Here is a 27,687-nt window from a genome sequence, read left to right as displayed (position 1 = left end):
TTTAAAGGTTCAATACAAAGGGGTGTGTGTGTGTGTGTGTGTGTGTTTTAAAGGGTTTGGTTAGAAAACTTGACGAATAATGAAGCTGACACTTCTACTAGTAAGTTCTACTACATACATCTTCATTCACAGTGAGTCGAGATTCATGTCATGGCCAATATCTTGATCTACAAAGGGCATCAAAACACTTAAACGCTACAAATACGAAGTAGGCCCATGGACCTGAAACAACAGAGGTACACATAAGGTATGGTCTTAAAACAATATGTGTACTTACACACGTCAACAAGGACGACCAGTAAACAGCAACCTAGAAAAATCAAACTCTTTTCTATGTAGTGATAGGGACTTGACACTCTATGTTGACACGCACTTCAACACACACTACCTATTGGCACGCCCAGTACAAAGCAACCTGAAAAACGTTAACTTTTTGTCCATTGTTTTTCTTCTTCGTTGTAAATAGTGTCCTTTGATATGACTTTCAGACCCGAGACCAAATAACCCCTCGGGTTCTTATATTGGAAACTGTTTTCGGTTAATTTTTTTTACTTTTTTTAACAAGAAATATTTCCTTTAGGAATAGACTGCTTTGAAACTCAACTATAGCTCCTTGCTCCTTTGGATAAAGCTGTTTTGTTGTTGTAATCTTTTGTTCTAGCTTCATTCATTAACTCAACATATATAGGTCATGGAAAACAATTCCATGGAAGCTGCACAGTGTACCTGTAGGCACTCAATTAATGTGAGCATCCCCAACAAATGCAATAATGTCTCCACACAACTTGAAACATGAGACCGACATACATTACGCTGGTAATCTTTGTAAATAGGGAAGGGTGGCTGGATCTTTCACATTCGAAGATTCCTTATGAATAATGAGTGACTAGGGCTTAGGCATTTCATGTGTGTGACCTAATCTCTACGGGATTGGCAGCTTGATGTTAAGATTTTTGGAGGTACGGGGAACTCGACAGGATCCCAAATGGGGAAAGAAACTCCGGACCGGCAACAGTCAATTTCCTGGCACACTAACATCAGTGTGCATTATGTTCAAGAATAAATCCATCTTGTGGCTTATCCATGACAAAACAAATAGTGACTTAAACCGTGGTACTAATGCGTTTGGAGGTGACCCAGCACCTTAGGGAGTTGAGCCCAGAACAGGATGAATGCAAGCCATGCCAAGCACACTCAGGTACAAAGAAGAGAAGAAAAACATTCGTAAACAAAGGACGACAAAAATGAATAAACATGAATTAAAGAATGACAAGATTTTGGAATCATGTGCTGATAAACGTATCACGGGACGTGACAACCCTGCTACATATAAAACAGGGTTTATCGAACTTTAACAAACATAAATAAGGGTGTCAACCAAGTCCACCTACATTGCCTATCTAAAACAACATACGTCATCCGTTTGTCATATTTTTTTTGATGGGGAAATACTTCAAACTCCCACTTACGATCGCGGGGAAAGCGAGATTGATACCAAAAACAAACCACCTAAAAAAGCTGTATAAACATTCATCTTTGATGGGAAGATGCCTTTATACAATCGTACAATTTATTTTATCGGGAAGTGCCAGCAAAAGTTAACTTTTTGATTGCAACTAAAGAATAATAGAAGTTGCTCTTCAATAAATAATATTCATCAATATTGTTTTGCTCTTTATCTTGTTATATTTTTTGAATAATAGTCTAGCCTTATTTGACTAGCTATTGAGGCGGAGGTATTAGGGAGGGTGTTTTGAGAAACACTTAATGTGACGTGTCCGTCAGAACGCAAATATTAAAGCACGTTATCCTGCGTTGGCTACAATTTCGACATATATTCCTGGTCACATTGATCAAGAATCGGGCCAGACCCTTCTGAACCCGAAACCAGGTTTTATAGTATCAACAGCTCGCCATTGTTCATGTAGGCTTTTCTGCTAACAATTATTTTGAGTAATTATCAATAGTGTCCAGTGCCTTTAGCAGGTCACAAACTTGACCAGAGGTTCAATTATTGTGTGCGGGCTTTCAGCAGGTGTTTCTGTTCCCTGAGCAATCAGTTTAATCGTTACTAATGAATCTTCCTATCGCTTATGATGGGGGCGGGGAAGAAGAGAGAAGCGAGTCTTTGGTGAGCTGTCATGTTTCATCATCTAGAAGGCGTCAGGGGGAAGAGGGCCTCGGGCAACATGTTACCTATGCAGGATTTACAACGATGTACCGCGTGCAATCTTGCCTGATGGAGTTCTACGTAAGACATCGGTTGGCAATTTACTGCGGGTTTTTTCTCCATGCACAACCAAATTAAATTATATGGAGGAATCTTACACCAGAGGTTGTATTGCAGAATGCATCATCATCAATAAAACTAGAACAAAATGACAACGATCTTTGTTTTGGTACACTAAATCATAAACGCGTCATGAAAAGTGGTTGTTGAATTTTGTTTTAATTTTTACTGATACAGGTAATCAACATTAGTTTTGCGAAAACGGACTTTTTAAAACTTATAAGGTGGATGGGACACCTTATCCTGAAATTCAAAACTCCCCGCAATCAAAGTGGTATAAAATTATCAATATTCTGTCACAATAACTTTGGTTTAAAGATCTGAACAAATGAAGTTTCCAATAATTGTGTTGCTGCCCATCACAAGACCAAAGTGACCACTCCACAGTGGCAGTGAAGCCTATAAGAGCACCTGAGCCCGTCAAACAAGTGAATATTACCCGGGGCAACCGGCCACTTTACACCTGGGAACTGAAACAGGGTTTCTCCGTCTCTACAGCTCCCATGAGCTAAATGATGCTCATATGGACGATGGGTCTTCTCCTTGATTACGTCTTGTGAGGTTATTTGTTTCAAGTGAACGGACACTTAAGTCATTCCCCTTCTTGCGGTGTGAGAAGAACAAAATCCAATCGTTTAAGTGCAGTCAAGCGGTTAAGTTTGCAGTTTCACAATTAAATTGCACGGGATAATAGATATAACACAAACTCGTTAAGTTTGTCATTTACGTCAAGGTCTTTACCTTTTGACAGGGGCTTTGACGAGCTGTACATATTTCCATTACATGGATACGAAATTGATTCTGTTTGGGAGTTTTGTTGAGGAAATGAACTTGTACTTAAGCCGTAAAACTTCAAAACCACGACCTCGTGTCTTGACCGCTTGGAAGGCTCAGCATTTTAATCAAATATAAAGCACTATCTCCGGAACTTGCAGCTTAGACAAAAATAACCATTAAAAAAAGTACTGTTTTGTTCCCACAAAAATGACAGTTTGTGACATTTGTCTTCATTACAAACAATTTAGATACATCTGATTCGTCTTTTATGACAATGTTATTACGAACATATTACGCACTAAGTCCTACCATAAAAAATAAAAAAACATTAACGGCATTGAGTACACTCAATCAATTATACACTAAAAAAGCGATTTGGAAAACGTTATGAATTTTGACTCAATTGTCACTTTGTAAAAGTGACTACGAATATCAATGCCATCCTTCCTTGCACGTGACATATGAAGAGAAAACTCTCAGACCTGCCGTTACTTTGGAAGTTACATTGGAATTTTGTGTATGCATTTTATACGTTTTTCACCATACACTAATGGAAATATTTCATCAATGGAAACATGTCTATTCATTTGGAAGTGAATTTGATCAGCGGGCTAAATTGAATTGTTGAAGAATACTTAAGCGATCTTTTTGAGCACAGAGAGAAGATGAGTTATAAAATGTCACTCAAAGACAAGTGCAGTTTTAAGTAACCGATTGAGGCAACGGAATTAAGGGGTTTGCAAATGCGGTAGCATGTTGTTAATAAACGGTACTGGCTGGCCGCTGGGTATGCACAGAGACTAGAATGTACGGAAATGGCGACGAGGTTGGAAACAGGAAGTGAATTCAGGCCAATCCCGTACTACAGAGACAGTACGGCGACACTAATGAGGACAAGTTTTTCTAAAGTATTTGAATAAAATGTTTCGGGACGTGGTTTAGTGTTTTAATGCAGCTTTAAAGATGTGCCAAGTATACATTTACAAAATGTTCCGTACTTGTGAAGACAGAACTGTGTATAGTTGATACACGTTCATTGCTCTATGGTTGATCATTTCGAAATCAGAACTTCATTTCACGGATAATTGGTACCGAATGGTCTACCCTGTTTCCCCCATCAGTCTTGATCAAGGCTGATTTTATGGGTCACATGCTGTAATAACTGTTAGTGCAAAAAACTTTCCAGTTCAAGGCTACAATACCCAAGATCACGTACAAAACCCAAAACCACATCGTGTCCATCTGCTGTTCCCCTTCAGAAAATGCAAAAACAATTGCTAACCTTGTCCCAAACCCAGGTCCCCAAGATCTAAATAGACACTAATGTCGTTGATATGATCAAGGGTCGTGGACAGACAAAGAGTGTTATATGGTTCAGTAAGTTGATGAATCAGACCGTCGATGAAGGTAGATATCACGAAAGTCATTGCCAGGTGCGGTAAAGTGTGATGTTTCTCCTATTGATGAAGAAGATACCATTGGCAGAGATACCATCTGGTTCATGGCCAAACAGACAGATGGATCTGCCACGTTGCCCCAAAACTGCACAACGCATCGATGGGGGTAATTACAACAAATGTCATAGCTAAATAAAGATTATATCTGATCTACTCAAAATAGTCCGAAACTGAGACAGAAAAGTTGATCGATGACGGAGACAACATGAATAGACTTTATGTCAAAGCAGCAGTTGTTGAGAAAAGAAAAAACAAACACGGTAATTACCTTTCCGAAAGGGGTGAGCGATCTTGGGATCTCGTGAGTTATCTGTAAAGGGAAACAAAAACAAAAAAGGAAAATTATATTATCTTCCTATAATTTATTTTTCAGGTTAACAGTCAAATGTTATACTACATATTTTAATTTGGGTTTTGGTAATCTTGCTGCTCAAAAGCAATTTCACTGTTGGTTTTATTACATACGCAGTACTACTCGGTGCATTGAAAAACTTAATTAACTGTCATCGTCAAATAACCAAATACCTTTTAAGAAAGGGGAGTATATTAAACAAATAATTTGTGTACGTCTTGTTTAAAGGTGAACCACAAGTACGCAGGAACAGCCTCCTTTTTTATGAGTGAACTCTCCAAAATGACTCAAAATTTAGGTCAGGGGTTCGCAATCTCAGTTTTTTATTGTTGACTTCCGAACCCACTGTCGGGCATTGTTGTCAATGTCACAACTTTATTTCGTTACCTATTGTGAAAATCACTTGAAATTTAATTAAACGTTAACGTTCACCCTTCCGATATTTTGTTATTGCGGCATAGCCTGAAGCCGATCTTTATTGAACCGATGACTCCATGCAAAGATTGCCTTACAGTTTCCTCTCAAGGTTGAAAGAATTCGGCAGAAATTTCTGGTCGTCCATATTTTTTACATCCACACCCGAACAAAAATGGCCAAACTGAGGCTGATAATGTGGGCAGCTTTTACATCATATTACAAAGATAATGGAAGGTTCCAACGTTTGTTTTAGGTAAAAGAACATCTCAAGTCTCAAAGTTGAATGACAAACATTCTAATAAACTTAACTTTCAATTTCATTGTGGCTATGTGTTACACAAAACACGGATCTAAGGTGTGTATAATTAAATTGTATATTGCTATGGATTTCGATCGCGGTTGGAACATTGTGTTCAATTATCTTTCATAGGGCAGTACGCAAGAAAGTAATATTTCTCATGGCAGTATTTGTACAGCGTTAATGACAAAGACAATAAGCTAAGCTTAGTCATAAATCATACAAACGCAAAACTCATTTACGGAAAAGTAAAACTAATGTCAATAGACCGTGCAAGTTTCGCTTTGGACACACGTACGTTGCTTTAAAGGCACTGAACACTATTCATGATTACTCAGCATAATTTTGTGCATAAAAACCTACTCGGTAAAGAGCAATGTTGAACTGTCGATACTATACCCAGACAAATTATGAGTAACAGCTCCCTCCACAGTAACGTAGATTCATGTCTGAAGCCTTTTATTATGCATCTGAACCAGAGTGTTTTTCTTTCATTATTCTCTTGCAACTTAGATGAGGCAATGTTTTCACAGATTTGTTATTTCATGCATATGTTGGGATACATCAAGTGAGAGAAGTGGTCTTTGACAATTAACAAAGGTGTCCTGTGCCTTCTGTGTGTTAAGGAAACAACCTCAGTACGCATTTTAACGTGGCTCACTTTCGAATACGCATAAAACGTGCACGTCTTATAAAGCAAAGGACACTACTGTCGCTGTTTGGAAGCAGGTTAACCTCAAAGTTATCCCTATATCGTTCATACGCACAAATCAAACAAACTTGAATATTCACTTTCAATGCATTTGATCAACAGGGTAGGCGCCTGCAAACATCTGAGGCTCATACCTATACACAAGGGGGTGGGGGACACTGTCTAGCGTGGATATTTTCTTCCCAATCATGGCCAACTTAAAGAAGTGCAAATTGGAAATGAATCTCGATATAAGGGACACTGATTAAAGTACAGCGTCACATTGGTGAATATTAATCTTAAAGGAACACTAGAAGGCACGCAGTGGTTTATTTATGGTTGTTTTGGTTAAGTTATTTTTATTTCATCAAAATTACCGCTTCTATGAAATTAACGTCACTTTCTCTTAATTTTAGATAAATATGAGTGACATGTTTTTGCCAAGTAAGACCAACAACAAAATGTCACCGGGTGGTGTGTGTTGAAAACCAAAAACACTTTACCGTCTGCCTGTTGCATGCACAAACAGACGGCTCCTTATAGGCCACTTATCAGAGGGTAGGATCTGTTTTTGATTTTTTTTTTGCGCTAAGTACATGTACTTGTAAATGTCAACCCCTCAAAAGAAAAACATCTCTGAGACCTTACCTGCTTTCTAAACAAGTGGAACAGCCCAGTTATGGATGTCAAAAAATATGACTACCCAGGTCATTGCACTTTAGAGTAATGGCTTAATAAGTCATTAAAATGTTGATTAATTGGTAACACATCTCCCTGGAGGGTTAAAAGTCAAATCCAAAAGAAATGTCAAGGGAAGTATATTTACAGTCAATTTCGATAGGTCCCATTTGTAACCCAAGGGAGTAATTTAGTATCCGACACGACCTCTTTGGAAACAAAAAAACACGTCGGGCACGAACTCCTTGTTTGGCGCTACTTGCAAGCTCATCCTAGCGTTACAGGCCGGCAAAGATGTAAAGGTGCGTCGACCTCTGACCATTCATTAAAGAAAATGTTAGAACTATGGGCACCAAACCCACAAAAAAAAGACCAAGCCTAACACCATTTTCTCTCAACTCTGTTTATGAATTTGAGCAACTTGTTATTAATGGGAATTTTTATTTTTTAGAGTAGTGAGATATTGCATTTAACACGCTCGCTCAAGCGATAGACCGGGTACAGGAGCGAACGGATGTGTAATGTACGTGACTGTAATATCATCACTAATCTCAACGCTACCTTAAGACCGAGGATGGCACGGCTGAAAAAAGGAGGAAATAAAGTGCGCGGACTTGCTTGATATTTATCTACACCTCTCATACGGGGAAGGGACATGCTCCCCAAGGGAGGTTCGGAGGGACCCTTTGGACGATGTTTACTCGCTTCAATTATGCTCTGGGCCCGTCAAAAACAGTGTCGGAAAAATGTTTTGAGAGGAAAAACATGCCGAGATAATTGGTGCCCCATGCTGCGACAAGATGATTAAATTAATTGAGTTATAGACGCTGTGCTGTTTGCTGCTTGGTTTGAGACCAGTTGTTATACGGTTTTTAAAGCTGCTTGGTTTTGTCGTTGAATTATTTGCAGTCAACCCTAACTGAATGGTTTTAAAGAGTTCTGCAGTGTTTAAAAATTACATTCTGAAATCCTGAATCTCATTACTGATTTGTGTTTCTTTGTTTTGCTGTACTGCCTGTTATCAAAGTGGTAATTAGGCCAGTCGCAGCTATCTTTTTGAAATGAGAGTCGACTGTACATTCATGTTGATGGTCTTGATTTTAACCCACAGTAAAGTGTTACGCGTTGTGGCGTGGCTAATGTCCTTGAAGACAATTATTTGCGCCACTTTATAGGCATGTTCGTGACGAAGACGATCCATACTCCCCCTTCCCGGGTATTTTCTAACAGGTTTTCTTTTCTGGATGGCGTCAGAAGAATCTCTCTAGAGAATTGACGAGACACCATTTAAAGACTGTTAACACATCGTGGACATAAACCGGTTAAGTACGGCAGATGGATGATGGGCTGGCATGTGATGATGCAAGTATGTAACTTGGCACACCGTCAGAGTCTGTCAAATGTCATAAGAATGATATCTTATATGCTTATAAGAGATCGACTAACATTACAATCGGCCACTTCAAGATGTGAGCTATATTGGGGTTAAGAGCAGCACTACCTACTGCAGCTACCTCCACTTTGAATACAAGTTGTGATAAGGCGTCGGTATGATAGCCCCTATCCACAGGGCTGGATGCACAACCCCCCTTTCAGGCATATTTTATCATAAACAATATGTGGAGTGTAAAACGTACTTTGCGAAGGCAATTGACCCTACCACCATTTTTGTGGTACTTTGATAAATTGAACGGTTAAATATGACCCATTATTACAGTGTGTGTTTTGACGAAGATCATCCGGCATGTCATGAACAAGATGTACCAGGAAATGAATCTAGTTAATATCTTACGGCGATGGTCTACTTTAGGAGTACTACGTAAAGAAATATGGCTCTGTTCACGTCTAGATAATATGACGACTGACTTCAGCAACAAGCAAAAGAGAACAGAGTTGTGATTTTGTCGCTCTGATTACTTTCTCGAGGATCACAAAAGGATTGTGTTGCATTTTTCATCCGAATGACCGCCGTGCCCCCATGATCGAAACGTCGATAAACCAACCACCGACGTAATTAGTTTAACGTGGTGTCTACACATTGTATTATTTTTAATTACAGTTTCGGAAACCATGACAAGGGGGACCAAAAGATGAACACAAAATATGATCACCGATGTATACTGTCAACATTACAATCATGTGTACACTTTTTGCTACAAAGACACTAATGAACAACGTAGACATTTTGAGTAACTCTTTGCAGATCTTGTAATGGACAAACTCAAGCACTTTTCATCACTGACACAGCGATTGGTAGCTGATAAATGAATAACATCGAGATAACTGCTGTACATGGGTGGTTTTCAAACTGTTGTTCATAAAATAGACAAGTAAAAACAATGTGTATCAATGATTGTGGCTGGCACATTTACAAATCACCCCCGGAACCCTTGATTTAAAATGATGAGGTCAGTTTGATGATCGCCACACCCAAGATGCAGTCTTTATTAAACTCTAATACCGCCATAGGGATTTACGACTTGTATTTACAGAAATGACTTCCTTTTATGACCAAGGGCAATAATAACGATTTCCATATATCACACATATAAATGAGACAACAAGTCTTCGGAATTGGGATTTTTTAATCTATGAGCTGTATGCGCCCTATATTGGTTATAAATAGAGAACTCGCGTGACAATACAAAAAGCTGGGCCATTACTCTATCTCTTTTCATTAAAAATCAATTTCCAAGTCGGCATAATATAGGTTTCTTATGTCATTGCAATATGACCGCTGCTTGTAATTGCTGAATCATTATGACTTTGAAATGCTTGTAGCTGTATATGTAGACAGTTACAAGAGGTTTATATGTTGCCTCAAGCTTATAAATAGTAAATACCAATAACGAGTGGTATTTATAAACACGAAGGGAATTGATACTTGGTTCAATAAGGAAACATTGAGGGAATGGACGGGACCCCATGTATGTGTACATTTCCATAAGCAATTATGTTTGTGTTTTCCATCTTTGATACATTTATTGCGCAAACATTCGTCAGATTTGTTTGCTAATACATAATAAAAAATAAGTGCATGCTGTATTGTAAGTTCTCAACCTCATGTAGGCTGTGAGTAATGGGAAACACTTCCATTTAAACATGAAACTACCCTTCAAACCATAAAAGCTCCTTTGTTCAGGTTTTATACCTGATCGTTTCTTGTTTTGTCGTTTGCCGCGTACGCTCACAAAAAGCACATCTTAATTTTCATGGAAACGGAAATTGAAAGCTTTTGTTCCTGGACCTTAACAATGCCTGAGCGAATTACATTAAAATCTCCACCAATGATCAGGAAGGCTAAAGTGGAATCTGTCGATCTTTTACCACACATCTACCCGCTCAATAATTCTACCGTTGTACATGCGTTGTCCATTAGGGAAACGCTCCAAAGAACCGTGTAATTTCACGGGTCGCATTGAAGCGCACAAATCTAGAGTGAGGTACCACCTATGATTCCCAATAAGGGCGACAGCAAATGATTCTGTGTAAATTCTCTTGACTTGCAATCAATTTCCACCCTGAGTTCATGATTAGTTAAACCGAGGTCTAGATGCGATACTTCTTATTGAAGCTCCACATCATTCAGTCACCAAGGTTTCACTCAATTTCTCTGTCTCCTTCTCTCTCTGTTTTGTGCTACAAATATAATTATTCTGCCAAGGCCTTGTCATTAAAGTGGATGTGCGTGCAGCTCAAAACATTTACAAAACACTTTATTAGCAGGTACCTATCAACTCTCGTTTTATTAACAAGATCGATGGGACTGGCCAAATTACCTTATAACAGGATTGTTATAAGAGGACGGCAAAGCAAAGAAATACAAAGTAGAATTTAGATTCGGGGCTATAAAAATAATGTACTCTTTTTAAGCAGGACCTCCCTGTACAACAATGATCTTTATAATGAAGATGTATGTATACGAAAACCACTTCATGGAACAAGACATTTCGCGGCTTATCCATCTCAAGATTTTCTTGAAAATATAGTTGGAACTGATGGGTTGAACATCAATTCTAATCGGCTGAGTGGGCGCGTTTGTTAATCAAAAGGTCAAAGGTGACCACTCATCAAACGTACATCGAGTTCATTGACGACATTACCCGGTATAATGCTATTTGCTTTGATTAACATGGTTGCATTACACATAACTATTTCTTTACTTTATATTTGGTTGATTTTTTATCTCATTGTTTGCAACATATGCTATACAAATGTTAACACTGTTGTAAGCTCATTTGTTGTGTGGCGGTGATTCCTCACAGAACACTCTCAACAAATGGTGAAAAATGGCAAAAGATTCCTCACAGAACACTCTCAACAAAAGGTGAAAAAATGGCAAAAGATTCCTCACAGAACACTCTCAACAAAAGGTGAAAAAATGGCAAAGGAAAGGATGTTAATGAAGATTTCAACTGAGTACTCCCACACAAACAGCTGTCACAATATAAGGAAGGCCGGAACCAAAGTTCTGGTCATTCTTCTTCATCAGTCTTTATTCATACAAGTACCGGTTGCACAGTTACAGGTGAGGCAGTGTCGATGGGAACGGAAACGCGTTTGATAACCACTCGGAACCAATTCATCTTATACACAGTTTAAAGACGTGTTCACATCTACAGTAGAGTTGAAAGTGGGCAGGTACCATCCACAGTGGTGCGATTTGTTATTTTTATTTGGTTGTTGGATAGCACGTCAAAAGCTCCGAAACAGGCCCTCACTAGGGTTAATGAATGCCTCTCATTGGCTGAGAGTTCACATGCGTGCATGCATTATTTGACCTCTGCGATGGCGGTCAAAGCAAGGCGTCTATTAGAGGTCAGCGGTGAACCTGTTCAGAAGGGCTTGTTTCCGAAGTTTAAAAGGACCCACCCACACACGTCTACATCATACATCATTAGAAAGTTTGGTGTGTCTAATTTCACATCAGATGCAAGTTTTGAGATCATTTTTTGGTATAAAAGCAAATGTTTGGTCGTATAAATTTGATTAAACAAAGATTGGACAATCATAAGCTCGTTTCTCACTGTAGTAAAATCTAGACGATATCATATCCATCATTAAATGGGTTGATACGTTTGGTTATTGGCACCCACTGTTTGTTCCAACCCTACATAGAGGTGTAGACCACAAAACCAACATGTGTACAATTAATTTCCAAAGGTGGTAGTGTTTTTTAGATAATTGCCGAAAATCTGGTGCGGTTACGTCCACGCAGGAGAAATTATCTGCAATTGAAATACACAATCTGAGAAACGGCACTGCAGTAACGCTTCTCAGATTCATTTATTTAGGGGGGAGGTGATCTTTATCCATAACCGTAGTACTTGGAAGTGAAACTCTCAAAATGCACTATACTATCCAAAGATACTTTACAACTTCCGTTTTTGTTGCCCTTAACTTCCGGAGTCATTACTTTTACCGACCCTTTAAGTGCAGTTGGCGAACATAGGAGACTCATGTGAAAATAACTTCAGGCGTTGTGTTAATATGGTCGGTGTTTGCGTGATATCATACCCCTGTGACGCAGCGTATTATTAAGCGTTCAGGATCTCTTATTTTTATGGAACTATATATAATTTGGTGTTCTCGTGTTTTCCACAGCTCATGCCAGTCCCTCAGGTGTGTGTACGCTTGCTTTTATCGAGTCGCGCTTTATCAAGCATTGCTTTGATCGGATCAGGGATCCGAGGGGACACTGCGCCACGTGAGTACCCGACACTTGACATCCGTAAAATAGTTTAAACATGACTTGCTTGAAAACAAAACTTATTGAACTTCATTTCCAAATAAAGACCGACTATGTCTTTCAATAGATGAAGGACCTGTGATAACGCATTATTGTCAATACTGCCAACGGCTGTTCCAAGCAGGGTCATATTGTTGAGTCATTACTTTAAGAAGAAGAAAGCAATAAGTGGCCGTAGAGTAGAGCATCTACACGATCAGCCAGTACTAGGGAAACTGACCTCCAATATTGGCAAACAAGATTAATCTGTTGATGACGTCAGGTAAGAACAGCACCATTACAGGTTCCAAAGCTGTCCCATAGGCAACAAACCAAAACATCTTCCTTGAATTGACGACCGGCCTCGAAAAAGGCAGATCACTCTTGGCCAGTCAACCACGGCGGGTCAACAAAACAGTGCCTGTGTTTTTTCAGCATCCCTCGTTTTGATGACTGAGCAACACTCAAGAGAGCTGTACTCTAAACTCCAGGCGAACCGTGCACGGATGTATTCACGCGGGAATGGTTGCGACACAGTGTCGATGGACTGTAAGCAATACTGTACAGCTTTAGCTAACCAATATTGACCACTAGCTGTGTACAGTAATGCAGACTGAATACCGACAGTGAACGATAGATGTGAAGTGATGGTGTTGTGATGTAAACGACCAAACACACTCAATCTCATCTCAAAGCCGGGCATTGAGAACGCTGCGACATGAGGTTTCCTTTGGTCGAGCGATTGAAGGACATATTGTCCATCATAATGCTGCACAACCCAACAGACAGACTAGTATGGCACCCGAATTCACCCATTCTTCTAATTGCAAGTTTTCGCAACACTCAATATTCGGCTCCAAATCTCAAATATTAGCAATCAAATGACAGCGATCAAGGGTAGTGTTCCTGTAAGACTACCGAGTGTTGTTCAAAGAATTCTTAATTAAAATGACAATAAAAGGGGTCCAGCTTCGAAAAGATGACGTGTTAGAATACATGTAAGTTTCTACGAAGGTTTTGACAACCATTCAGTTATTGACGTATTCTCTTAGAAGGGAAAATATGAGGTTGTCTAAATCCATACACCCCGACTAATGAAAACAAATTAATTGGCCAGTTGCTAAATGGCAGTGTAACGCGCTAAAAACTGAAGTCGTGACGTAAATTAGTTCAAATCAAATTAAACAGGACATCAGCAGAACAAAATTTGTAGCAAGTGTCTTGTAAATTTAAGTGGCATCATTATTTTTATTATCTTTTTTTCCGCTAATAACTAATACAGCCAATGTTATTACATAAGTCATACGTTACAAATACTATTGCGAAGATAAAGTATGATGAAGTTTTTGAAATCAAAACAAAACGGAGATTAATTATGATGTCTGATTTCACAAACTCCAAGAGAGAATCATTACAGATTATTGCCATCCTCACATTCCTTCAAATTTAACTAAACTAATTTATTTCACTCCCATACTTTTATTTTTGCTCGAAAATGACATCACCTCAGGCAGTGTGGCACAGTACCACATCTCTCATCAATTGTACACCTAAAGAAGCATTACATTCAGAATAAATCTTAATCACATGCATTGCATCTGGTTAACGCTAGGGAATATTATTGCAAATTAGATTCTGACAATCCAAATGCAGGAGTTTCTGACAAGTTTGATATCTCCATATATCAATCATTGGCCAAGCACTGGCCTTTGGGCCATGTTCGTGACATTTACCCATATTTGCTCACATTAATTGCAAAATACCCGTTCACTGGAAACAATTAATTCCCTCAAACCTTTGAAGAAAATGTCAGTTTACGGGATGAAATATACACGACCCTGGTACTTGGTGGAGTTAGGGAAGGTATACCCGTAATAATTGATATCGTTGGGCCACAGGCCAATAGTGGTGCCATAGAAACACGTTGATTATTGCTAAGGTGCAGCAGGGGTGAGAGTCATTGCTGGCAAAAACATTCTGAAGCTACCCATACTTAAGTGGGTATGTTGAAATGTTGGCGATTCTATTTTTTTAACCCCTAGATTTTACAGTGTCCTAAGTACTAGAGAGGTAGATCAAAGAGCAGGATTGCTCAAGCATGAGCATCAAAACATCATCCACAATCTGTTATGCATGAATTCATATGCACACCGTTTAGACCTATAATTAAGTTGGTTGTTTTTGATATCTTATGATAGCCTTGGTGCTCGAAGCTGTACTTGCTCGCCTTTAGCTTTTTCAATCTATACAGTTCTGACCTTTAGAAGATCAAATGATCTTAACAATCGGGTCGGCTAAATGAATTTTTAATTGATGGCCTTTTGAGGTCGATGCGAATCCCATGGCCAGCCTGTAGGTTTTTTGTGGGGGATCCGCTCGTCCCCAAACTGTTGAACAAACCAAGGTGAAAATTTCGACTCAATTGGTCATCGACTTTGCAAGTGAATATTGGAAGAATAAAACACCCATAGTTGCACACATTTTGCGTGCTTTCAGATGCATAATAAAATGCTTCAGGCCTGGAGTATTTTAATATTTGAGTGAGAAACTAAGTTATTTCAGAGGGAGCCGTTCTTGCAATGTTTTTTAGATATGGCGGACACAATGCTAAAACACTATTAAGTTTGGCTATATTGGTGTTTACACCCAAACTTAGCAGTGCACTCCTATTGCGTCCGCCTTACCTCAAAAAGGCTAATTGATCTTTACCAAGTAAGTTTTTATGCAAACGATTCTGTTGAGTTATAAATATGCAATAGTGTCCAGTGCCTTTAATAAGCTAAATCTGGAGAAATTTGAAAATACGCAAAGTAGACGAAAACATCCTGTATAAACAAGTCTGCAATTATTGCTCTAGCGAACTACTGATCAAACAGCATAATAACAACAACCTTCGGGGTTTAAATTTAGATTTATTTTTCCGAGATTAACTTGTAAATCCTTCAGGGTTTAAATTTAGATTTATTTTTGCGAGATTAACTTGTAAATCCACAAGTGAGTTATGTTGGGTTTTTTTTTTTTCTATTTTTTTTTGCAATTTTTGAGGGAGGAAAAACAAAATATTTAACCAATGAATGACCATCAATTTGTTATGACTAACTTAATTAAATCCACTTGTTTTTCAACAAACGTCCTCAATAACAAACCATGCCCTCTAAGATGGGTTGCTTTATTATATATGAATCAATAGTAGGCATATTAAAGTATTACCGGAGGAGATGTTTTGTTTTGCAACAAAAAGGTTTTTTCGTAAAAGAAATATAAAAAAACATTTCTTATATAATCAGGTCGGTTCAATGACAGTTTCAAAAAGCTCATTATTAGGTTTGAATAAATTTCATCTTTCAAATGGTTATGTTTTTAAGAATAATTTTAACGGGATAAATTACAAAACTGATGAAAGTCTGAAATGGATGTTGTTTATGTGACATTGGTTTAGTGTTGTTCTTATTTTTATTCTTCTTATCTGGATTAATATAAGTATGTTTGACATATTATGGGTGTATTTTCAAAGGTTGTTTTCATCAGTGACTTACCGGTTTGTATTAGTTGCCCACTGCTTTATAAAGCTGATTGTCATAAATTTTAAGTTTCTGTTATTTCCCCCACAGTAATTTGGCTGTTTAATATTTACTTAAAAACTTGACATGTCAGTATCATGTTTCAAACACGTTGTTGGTGATTTGTTACAAAGAAATCACTACGGGTTTAAAGTCACCTGATATCCATACAGGTATTCATTCTCAATAATATTATTCTCCTTTACTTTTATTCTCGTTTTTAAAGGCATCTAAGCTGATTTCCCCATCAACGTCAAACTCCAAAATGTGCCAAGAATAAAAATGTGCCAAGTCCGTAGCATTAGTTTTACAAAATGTGCATTCCTTTTTCATCCAGAAAAGCATTTATCTCCAAAAACCAAATTGAGTGCTGAAAGTGGGCTGTATGTTGTGGACTCGGGCTTGTACCAGCACATTGAGGACGAGTCTACGCTGGTTAGATTGCTCATCTAAGCCCCGTACACGTCAGTTAATTCCCTGCAATGCTTCCAGCATGGAGCACCACAGTGGTCGGAATATCGAACTTTTTCCCCGGCACTTTGTTACGAACAGAATTAAAAGACGTCCCAGCGCCGAGAAAGAATTTCTCCGCGAGCAACTCTAAGTCAAACCAATGTAGGAGTTATAGGAAGTCGCAGTAGATTGTAATGCCACTGGGTTCTTTTTATAAATTTGAGCCATGTGATCTATCTTGCCTCCTGATCATGACTATACAGAAGGCATTACCGTGGTGTCAATTTCTAAAAGCCTATGGCGCGTATGATTTATGCACGTTTTCCAGCCTGGAATTACAACAACTCGTAAAAGGTCACCCGTGTATCTTATCCGGGGTTGACATAGATGAAACTAGGGATTGTGAGGTAGAACATTTTACCCCCAAATATTTATGATGTATCTTTGCAGGGGTTACATTCTCGGCTTGTAACATAAATGCAAGTATTTCCAAAGGTATACATTCTAACAATAAGGGGTAAAAGTTAATAATTTATCTTGGCAATAGGACATGTGCAAACAATTTGCACGCGTTTCGTTTACCTGCAGTGACAGTTATACTGGTTATTTACACAGCACAGACTAGTTTCACAGAGATTCTTAACATGATACCATCACTTAAAAATCTCAAGCTTGAACATGCTATGGACCCCTAGGGGAAAATGATTCATGTTAACATAGTTTCCTGCTGTTAAAGCAGTTTTTTGTTAATGAACTAAGCAAACTTGTTGGCGAATAGATTGATTGATTGGCTTGCACTTTTGGCCAAGTCACTTTAGCAGAATGCCATCATTGCCATCTGACAAACGACATGACCAAGAAAACCGTCTCTTAGGTTCTGAACTCGATTTTGCATAACCGAAACTTCAAGCGCATTTGAACTATAGGCAGATACTAGGCAGTCTTAACAAGAACGCATTATATAATAAAAGTGGCTTCTTATTTTGCGCGGACATCCGTCATTCAGTGACGCTCCTGACGCAGTATTACTATACAGTATTTCATGCAAAACGTAGGACTATTGTTTGAATAAGTATGAGACATAATCCTAGCACCATGTAATGTGGTGTGGCGCAATTTGCTGCCGATCAGACCGGGAACACTGGGACACCTTCCCTCTACGATAAGTGCACTGGTTTGTTTTACGGGCGTTAACCAACACACGAGACAAATGGCTTTACGTCCCATCCGAAGGACGAAGCATCGTGGTTAAGCGTCTTGCTCAAGAACACAGGTTTCACGACTCTCGAATCCATACTCTGCAGAGCTTCAGGGCGGTGCTCTTTTAAACCGCTATGCCATTTAACACGTCAAATGTATTTGATATATTATTTTCTATGTCCACACTTAGTGAAAACACTGCATCTTTCAGATACTAGTGATGAATTTATTGATCGGTTAATGTATTAATTGATCGATTGATTAATTGTCCTTCTGACTTTTCATAGGAATTGTTACCTCATTCAATCGCATGCAAAATTTACCAAAAAAGGGATGATACAAAAAGCAAACATTATTAAAGTGTCTATATAACTTTTGTAGGACAAAAAACACATTGTCCACAGATTTACACTAAACTTACACAGTTTGAAGATAATGATAGTAGAAAGCTTCCCTGAAGATAGTACGTGCTGAGGTGCTGTAGTTTTGGGGAAATGAGTAAAACAATGTCATTAAAATAACTTTCGTCTCATGAGACGAAAATTATTTTGATCATTAACAAACGTATTTTCATGACATTGTTTTACTCATTTCTCAAAAATAACAGCACCTCAGTAAGTAACATTTAAAGGGAAGCTTTCCACTATCATTATCTTCAAACCTGTAAGTTAAATGTAAATCTATGGACATTTTGAAAAAGTACCCAAATCCTTTAAACAAGGATTGTTGTGTAAACATAATATATGTCGGTAACTTGTGACAATTAAAGTAACATCAACATTAATATTGATTGATTGTTGGAGATCCAATCACGTCTAATGAAGTGTTTCCACAGAGACTTTCCATCGACAATTGCAGAATGATCGAGGGAAAGCTCAGATTGAGTTAGGTGCTATAATTAGTTACACGATTGGTTGCAAGGTGATACCCTCCTCGCGCAATGATTGACCATGAACATTGACAAAATTACATTCCCATGTGTGATGTGCTATGCACCGAGAGAACGTTCAAGGCTTGGGTTACAGAAATGTCCGTAAAATGAAGAAATATTATGAAATTAAGTTTTTATTATTTTAAGGAGGCGGTCACTAAATTTAGAGAGACAAGCTCTGTCATCTTAAATAAATAGGGTTTAAGGTAGAACCTGTGAACAAAAGTTTGTTATACAATCGGCAAATATCCTCAATTTCGGCATATGCGATATTTTGCGCAAGTTCAATATTTTAGCTGATATCAACATTTGCCCTAAGTGTCAAAGTTGAAACCTCATTGTTTCGCAGTTACGCTAGTTGGCACATGGATGATTTAACCCAATTTACAGGTTTTCGCGAACAGCTAATCTCCAAAATTACCATTTTCAAATTGTTGAATTACATAGCTTACAAACACTGCTCTGGATTGTACGGTACAGGAACAGACAATTTGGGTGATCTAGAAAGGCCTAAGCCACCATTTTCACGAACGGCCTATTTTGTTATCACTTTGGTTTGAACACGACAGACGACGAACAGACCTGGTTTGGTACATTTTTTTCCACAAGGAGACAATCGTGTTAAAATATTTAGTTACTCATTAATTAAACAGACCATGATCGTGAATTCTTCTTCGTTCTTAGATATTTGAATTACTTTCATGATTTGTAAAGTGATATTAAGGCACTGGACACCCTTGGTACCATTTGCTTTTTACTCAGATTAGTACAGTGATTATAATCACACCGAATCAGACCAGGTTATGTTTCCCGTCCTACTCTGAATTAGTATAAATTGATTTCTATAGGAACGGCTGTGCAATCCATTGTTGACGGTACTTCTATGTATGATGGTGATTATGAAAAATAGGTCTAGCGAGTAGGCAACACAATATAAGACGTTTTAGAGGCACTGGACACAATTTGTAATGTCAAAGACCAGTATTCTCACTTGATGTATCCCAACATGTGCATCACATAACAAACCTGTGAACATTTTTTCTTCAATTTGTCATCGAATTTGCAATAGAATAATAAAAGGAAAAAACACCCTTGTTGCACAAAATGTGTGTGTTTTTTAGGTGCAAAATAAATGGATTGGCCTGAAGTCTTTTTGAGTGAGAAATTGCTTTTTTTTTTAAAGATCACGTTGCTTCAGAGGAAGCCGTTTCTCATAATGTTCCATACTATAACAGCTCCATTGCTCGTAACACCAAGTAGGTTTTTAGGCTTATGTTCACTCACTGTCACAATCCATCTGCAAAACGCACAACTCAAATGTATACACGTCACAAAGTAGTACTTCCCTCTAAACCACAATGGACTAGTCCACGCAACCAGGCACCTCTACAAAAGCGAGGTCGCTTTTCACTCTGGCCAAGACAAGCGTTTCGCGCATCTCGCGCGAGGAGGGAATCTTGAGGAAGCTGCTAGCGCTAATTGCACACAGAAAAGAAGAGAGAAGAAAAATATCTATATTAATATTTCCGTTTCGGCAAAGAGAAAGGCAGTCTCTCTCTCTTATTGCGACTTATCCTTGGTGTTACTTTCATTGGACTTAACCTAAATTCATGAATGGACGGGCTGGTGTATTGCTCCTGATGCTTCGAACAAAGTTGAACACGGACAGGAAAACACTGGTCGTATTGGTAAGTTATTAATTTTCGAATTTTTCAGATGAAACAAATCCTACTTTTTCTAAAGAAAAGTTAGTAAAGTGGAAGACAAACTGACGTAGAGAAATGTTCCTTAATATGGATAGAGTCATTTTTCCAAAATGTGTTTTTATTTTTGGGAAGGTTTTTTCTTTCTTCCACAACACATTCTTTTTTCTTCAGGTGATTTGTTCACCATTTGAAGATATAAATTCGGGGTTCTCATTTGCAAATGTTTTGGGATTATTTGAATAAGGACAAGACCTGTGGAAACAGTCTCAACTTCTACCATTTCGGTTATTTTGTTGTGGTAATTGTCAAAGGTGATACGACCAGTAAAAAGGGTCCGAATTTTATAAGGTTTTCTATTCAAAAATCAGCAGCAACTGAATACAATTTAGCATTTTTCGTAAGCAAAGTTCCACATTGCTTACTCAAACCGGAACAAAAAAAATGAAAGAAATAAATGTTACCTTTACAACGTATAAGGTGTATGTATTGATTCTTTTTTATAGATGTATTTATGTGACAACAACCACAAAGTCATCTTAAACACACTCGTTGCAGTGCGCCTTTTAATTTGTTTGTTAAGATTTTACACAAACGTGTTTTTTTTTAAGAATATTAAGATAAAATTGACCTTTTTTTTCATTTCTACTTGAAACAAACGCGTAGAATAAGTGGATTATTGTCATATATTATAAAAGATCCTTCAGTGTGTTTTGCATCAAATCTAAATGTTCTATATTCCTCGTGATATGTCAATACTTACACGTTTGAATTAGGCGTTATGGAGAATTCAAATTCAACATTTACTGCGTGAGGTTTCCAGTAAACGGGTGACTTACAGAAAGAGAAAGTCGAGGAGAGAATGAAAGCGCCACTTCGGCAAATATTAGGGGGCATAAATTCTTTCCAAATCGCGAGATGTACAACGAATTTAAATTCAGTCGTGACCAGAATTACTGTATGACTTCAAATTGAGCAGTAGTAATTTTCATTTTGGGAAAAAGGGGACACTCTGTTGGACCACTTGGTGGATTCTGCTGATGCTTCTTTCGATTATTGCATCAAGAATTGGCCATTAACAAACAAAATTATAAATTCCGTTTTGTTTTGAGATACTGTTTTCTGTCAAATTCATTTGTTAAGAAAAAATAACTAAAATCACTGCTGTTTCGGCGACACGTAGGGATCTGAGAGTACTTCGCACCATTAAAAATCAAATTCTGTTTCGTTCCATGAGGGCCAGGACCCCTCTCCCACTGACAGCAATTTATGATGTGTATTATTGGCAAATCCTTATTTTGGTGAACAGTCCCCCCCCCCCCTCAGGTCCGCGGAATAAAGTCATGGATAGTGTCCTTGCCATACCCCTTGCTCTAGTTAACTCAATAATAACCATTTGTAATCTTGTGAGTTATCCGGGCTCTCCAACCGGTTGCACTAGTAATATGAACACTGTGATGCGGTGTAAAAATTCTCACTTTCACTTTCAGGAAAGAGCAAAGCCAATTGCATTGATTTATACTACAGACCAGATATTCAAGTCCTATTTTCTTCAACAGAGGCTTCGTCGTGTTCACACCATATACAGGTAGTCACCACGCTCTCTCTCTCTCTCTCAAGGGGAGTGAAATGTTTTATGTACCTATGAGCGACATACAAGCCAACGTCCCTCCAAGGCCGTGATTGGCCAAACCGGCGTGTCCAGCAGCCAGCCAGGCTCGACATAGTCGCTTGAGTCGCTCGTAGCCTTTTCTCGTACCATCTCGCTAATTGCGCCACCACCCCCTCCCTACCCCTAACCCCTCTTGCAGCCTGACCAACGGGCTCAGCTCTATAACTGTTGTGTTTATTTTGCACAGACTTAAAATATCTGCATAATATTTCCCGCTCGGTTGGCCCGGCTTTCGTAGCTGAGATGAACTGTTGATTTTCCGCTTGCGGAAATTAAAAGAAAATATTAATGCAAGGGAAGCGTATATCAGACTGGAATTCCTTGAAGTAGTGCAAATAATTGAGATTTCGTTTGTTTTCTAGCTTTCGGCAAACCATTCCTCAAGAGACAATGGCTAAATGGTCGTAATCTTCTGAATAGGGAATTTGTTTAAATATTTCGTTTTTAAATGGTATACGAGTACATCGCATAATTCATTTTATTTTATTGGAGACGTGCTGATTACTAATTGCATTTAAATACTGATTTAATTAGCATTCAAAATCGCTCCCAAAATGTATCTGGAATACTTATTTAGAAGCAAATATAATTATAAATGAAGACTTTTACATTTTACACAAGGTTGTACCCATCAAGTTTACTATAGTTATAATTACTTATAACAACAACTCTCGTGGGGACGAGCAGAATATCATACTGTTTCAAATGTCGAGACCAAACCGGCTCTTTTCAGAGCCAACACTCCTTCCAAAAGTCTAAAGAGATTTGCAGCAACGACAACAACAACAATGACCAACCAACCAACCTTGTAACTTGTTGAGGAATCTGCGCAAAATACGAAACCAAACTATTTGAAGCTAGAATATTTGAAACAAGCATACTTTAAACTAAAATACTTAAACTGGAATTGATTACATCATTCGTCAGCTGTCAATGCCCTCAGCTGAATTTCACAAAAGAGCCAAGATTGATGTATCAATCTTAATTATTAAGCAACAGGTGATGGCAAAATAATACATCATGATCACTGGATGAAATGAACAAACCATCTTGCATATTTTAGTAATTTGTTAAATCGAAACCCGGACGGATAAACTACAATCCCCCGCAACATAATTTCAAAACTGAAGTTGTGGAAGCGGGCATGATGATGATGATGATACAGTAGCCGTATATCGTGCTATATCTTAACAGAATCTTATCTCTGAGCGAGCGGTTCCCTAGCTACTTCAATTCTCTCTTTCTCCATTATGGTTTACTTAGCTTTAATTATATAATATTGAGCGGTAAAAGTGTTGGATTATGATTGATTGAGGGCCCTCGTATTGCAACGTCCTGTTTTCACTAGAGAGCGTTTCCGTCTCTCTCAACGGCAGCGGATTTGCACGAGCTTCCGAGCACTTTATTTAAACAGAAGGGTTAATACTTGCTGAAGTGCCTTCCATGTTACTCTGTTCAATTCATCAGTTGCAAATTTGGTTGAAACCAAAGGGATCCTTGGGGTTTGTAAACGCGCACGACGAGTCAAACGACGAGTTTAATGTGTTCAACAATAGCGTATTAAAGGCCTGGACATTGGTAAATACTCACAATTATTATTAGCATAACAAATTTACATGGTAATGAGCAATGGAGAGCTGTTTGGTCGGTAGTTTACAACATTGTGAGAAACGGCTCCCTCTGAAGCAACGTAGTTTTTGAGAAATTTAGTGGTAGTTCCTCACTCAAATATTAAAGACTTCAGGCCTGAAGCCTTTTATTAGGCAGCTGAAACCTCACAATGTGTGCACTATAAAAGGGTGTTTTCTTTCACTATTCTCATGCCAACCGAGTCCAAGTTTCCACAGATGTGTTATTATGCATCAATTGGATTTCACCAAGTGAGAGCACTGGTGTTTGACAATTACCAAGTGCCTTTAAGAAGAAGATTGAAATTTCACGCGCGTTAGGCAGTAGTTACTATGAAAACAGCGCAGTAATGAGCAGTCTGTTCTGCCGACGACCGTAGAGCCGTCGCTGATGAGTTAAATAATTGCAGAGCAATGTTAAAGATATTACACGGGGTGGGTAAAAATTCTTTAAAATTTAGTCTGAACGCTTACTGGTTATAAATTTCATATTAATACTTTTTATGTGAAATATATCTTCTAAAATTAAGTTTGAGAAACCCTTTTTTTAAATACCTATATAAAAACTGCAACAGTTGGTTTAAACCAAAATGTTAAAAATAAAGGATGCATTTTCGCTTTTTTCTCATGACTCACCCAACGGATTAAGCCACAGTTTCACAGGTTTGTTGTTTCATGTGAGTGGTTGATCACACAAACCTTGACCACCTCCTGTGATTATTTTGTCAGCTCCACCAATCCTTACCTTTAAAGACATTTTCATGTTAAATCAATGTGTTCGGCGCACTATTCATGTAAAAAGACCAGGCGAATGTTTTTACAAACGCCGTAATGCCACAGTTCGGCAAAGGTTTGATTTAAAATCACCCAAACTAAAATAACGATTCATCGAACGAGTTAGAATACTCGACCTGTTTATGGTTTAATTAATTAAAGTACAAGATCAGCCTCTTTTAATCTTGAACGAGATTTCATTTTGACCTGTCCTACATCTACAACATTGTTTTCATTCCGTTTAAGTTCATTGTTCAGTTTTGAACCATTTGTATTTAAATTTTAGATAAGCTGAATGCCCCCTTCCTGCTATAATCAGAAGCAGGTTTAGTAAAAAAAATATGGTTTTCAATTTATGCTTTCCCTTTTTAATGAAAATCATCCAACGTTGCTCATTTTTCAGTCTGAAACTTTGCGATATTCATCGACCCAGAGAGGTTCTGTACATATGGGTCACAAGGGTGACCCGATCTACTGGTCAACCTACTTCGGAATCTAGTAAAATTCATCATCATAATAACAGACAATTTACAAAATGACTCAAACATAGCACGTTTTAAATGAAACAACCCTTCCACATTTGCCTGAAAGTACGCAAAGCTATTCTAAAAATATAATTAAGATGACGTAACGCTATTGCGAAATATGTGAAATCCTTCGCCATTAAAAACCTTCCTCGATCGTCAAAACTTTAGAAGCAGACATTCCACTTGTATGATTCCAGCCCTTTCCCCTGAAGAAAAAAAATATTATATCACTTTTCCACGTCACCTCCTTTCTCCTCAAGAAGCAGATGATTAGTGTCAAAACGGAAGTGAGCCTTGGTTTATGAGGAAGAAGAAACTGTGAGTGACTTCTTGAGGATAACCGAGGTTGAACAAGACACTATACTGAGATTTAATTAAAACACATCAAAGCGACAACTTGTCCTGACGGTTGATATCACACACATCCGAATAATATACTAAACATGTCAAAATAGATTTGATTAATTGCGAATATCATCTTACATATACCTTTTAATTTCCATCGATTTTATTGGATGATTAGATTCCAGTGTGACTCAATATCTGAAATCGAATTGCGGTGCATCATTTTGGACGTTCGTCCGGACCTACTGATACCCCTAATTATGTTATCGTCTGACTTTTTCCTTTTTTTTCCTATCATTCTGAAGTTTCACTCAAGTTTCAAGTCCTTAATTGTTGAACATGTATTCTTGTCATGCGTTTTTGTTTTTTAGCGAACACGCGGATCAACTTTTAAATGCAATGCCGCCCAAGAGGGCCTAAATGCACATGATGCATCACAGCTTTCAGAAATTCACAGAATGCATTCAGTAGGTGGTCCATCACTCTTGATGTCCGATGGGTTGGCCTTGATAGAACTACGTAACCTTAATACAGTCTGCAACCAGGGAGGGACAAACTGATCAGCTTAGGCCATATAGCATTTTAAAGATATTGTGGGCCGTTTAAACAAGAATAGTCAAGACAACTTCAGTTATTGCATCGATCCTCCTGACGTCATCATCACAATAGTTGTGCCAAAGTGTTGGCTACATAAAGACATATCACTATCCACATGTCATTAAGCCCAACACTTGCCATGTTTTGGCCAATGAATTCACGAAGGTATATTTCCCTGTATGTTATACAGTGAAGTACAATTGTTTAAACCTGTTAAGTCCCATCATGGCGATCGTGGGACGGTCACTGCGTGTGACGCACGTGCCTAATAGCCAACTTTCAGACTGTGGAACTTGGCTCAAGTACTGTGGGGGGGGGGGGGGCTCTTGGACGCTAGGTGGCATTCGACATTCCTGCCCACGTACCTAGCATGTCCATAGTGTCCGAGAGCAATTGAATTACATGTAAGCCTGCTTCAACCTAGCGTTCCAAGAAAATTTAAAATTGAATTCGTCCTTCAAGTGGGACGTAAAGCCGTAGGTCCTGTGTGTTGTATAATGCACGAGCATCAGAACAGCTTTGATTGAGGCACTGCGAGCCCACATGGAGCAACAAAAATCACATGTTGTAATTTTATGCATACAATTATGTTGGGACACCAAGTGAGAATAGAGGTCTTTGACAATTACCCAAAGTGCCCATTGCCTTTAAGTAAAGATGAACAATATCAACATCAGAAACCAAATGGACCGGAACGGCAGGACCAAACCCATTAGGATGGTTTTTAACCCCAACGGATCAACTCATCAATCATAAAGACACAATAAACGATATATGGAACACTTCAAGGGACAGAGGGGATGAAACGTGACACTTGAATACTTGAAATGAATTTCGTTTTCTCGAAATAATTGTCATACAGTACACCAGAGGAGCCATGGGGACAAGGGGCGCAATGCGAAAAAGCTGTTGTATAGATTCATTTTAAGTAGGGTTTGTAAACCCATCCACTTGAAATTTCTCTCTTTGAGTTGCGGGAGTTCGGGGAAAAACATGTGCAATTAAAGACTCAACGTTTCAATCAGTATTGTTCTGATGGTTTTCATGAGTATCCATCATGCTGCAATGATGTCTGTGTGTAAGTGAGGTCATAATTTTGTCTGACCCTTTCCACCCTGCCAACCTCGATTCGGTTTACGTTAGAATGGTGGGAGCAACGACGATGTATTATGGCATATCCATCGAGCGTACAGGTAAAAAAGCGTATGTAGTGACACTCTATGAACAGACCTTGAAAGGCAAAAACTAAAAAGATCAGTCGATTGTGTCCAGAGTGAAGAATGGAAATGAGAATCTTTATCTCGGTGAAAAACATCTGGATCTGCTGACCATGAAACTGTCCGTCTCTCTGGCTTACTGTATTGATTTTTAGGGGGAAGGGGCTAAAGCCGACAAAAAGTCATCAAATTAAAGCGACGGGCCCTAACTCGAAGGCTACGTTCAGTGTTTATCTGGCCTGATTAGCTGACCCGATAATGGCTAGAAGTCGACGAGGAAATAAGCGAGCCGTCAAGCTCAACCTCGGACTCTATTTTTCACACATTCTGGTAAATTCGTTGTAACAATATCAATCTGCCGGCCTCAATCCGTACCTGCTCTCTATCGAGCT

At 38.4% G+C, this 27,687-nt stretch overlaps 2 protein-coding genes across 2 annotated transcripts in view; one reads left to right on the top strand and one right to left on the bottom strand.

Annotated features, from left to right (window-relative positions):
* LOC139940705 (uncharacterized) overlaps positions 1-27,687 on the bottom strand; it is a 229,869-nt gene that overhangs the window by 159,079 nt on the left and 43,103 nt on the right. The window contains exon 3 of the mRNA XM_071937072.1: positions 4,793-4,834. The gene's annotated coding sequence lies outside the window, so the exon portion shown is untranslated. The remainder of the gene's footprint in view (positions 1-4,792; positions 4,835-27,687) is intronic.
* Positions 20,449-27,687, top strand: part of LOC139940703 (G-protein coupled receptor 83-like) — a 48,188-nt gene continuing 40,949 nt past the window's right edge. The window contains exon 1 of the mRNA XM_071937069.1: positions 20,449-20,520. The gene's annotated coding sequence lies outside the window, so the exon portion shown is untranslated. The remainder of the gene's footprint in view (positions 20,521-27,687) is intronic.

Source organism: Asterias amurensis, chromosome 8, assembly GCF_032118995.1.
Source record: "Asterias amurensis chromosome 8, ASM3211899v1".
In the NCBI taxonomy this organism is placed as follows: Eukaryota; Metazoa; Echinodermata; class Asteroidea; order Forcipulatida; family Asteriidae; genus Asterias; species Asterias amurensis.
Note: the sequence above shows the minus strand (reverse complement) of the source record. Positions and strands in the feature narration are given on the sequence as shown.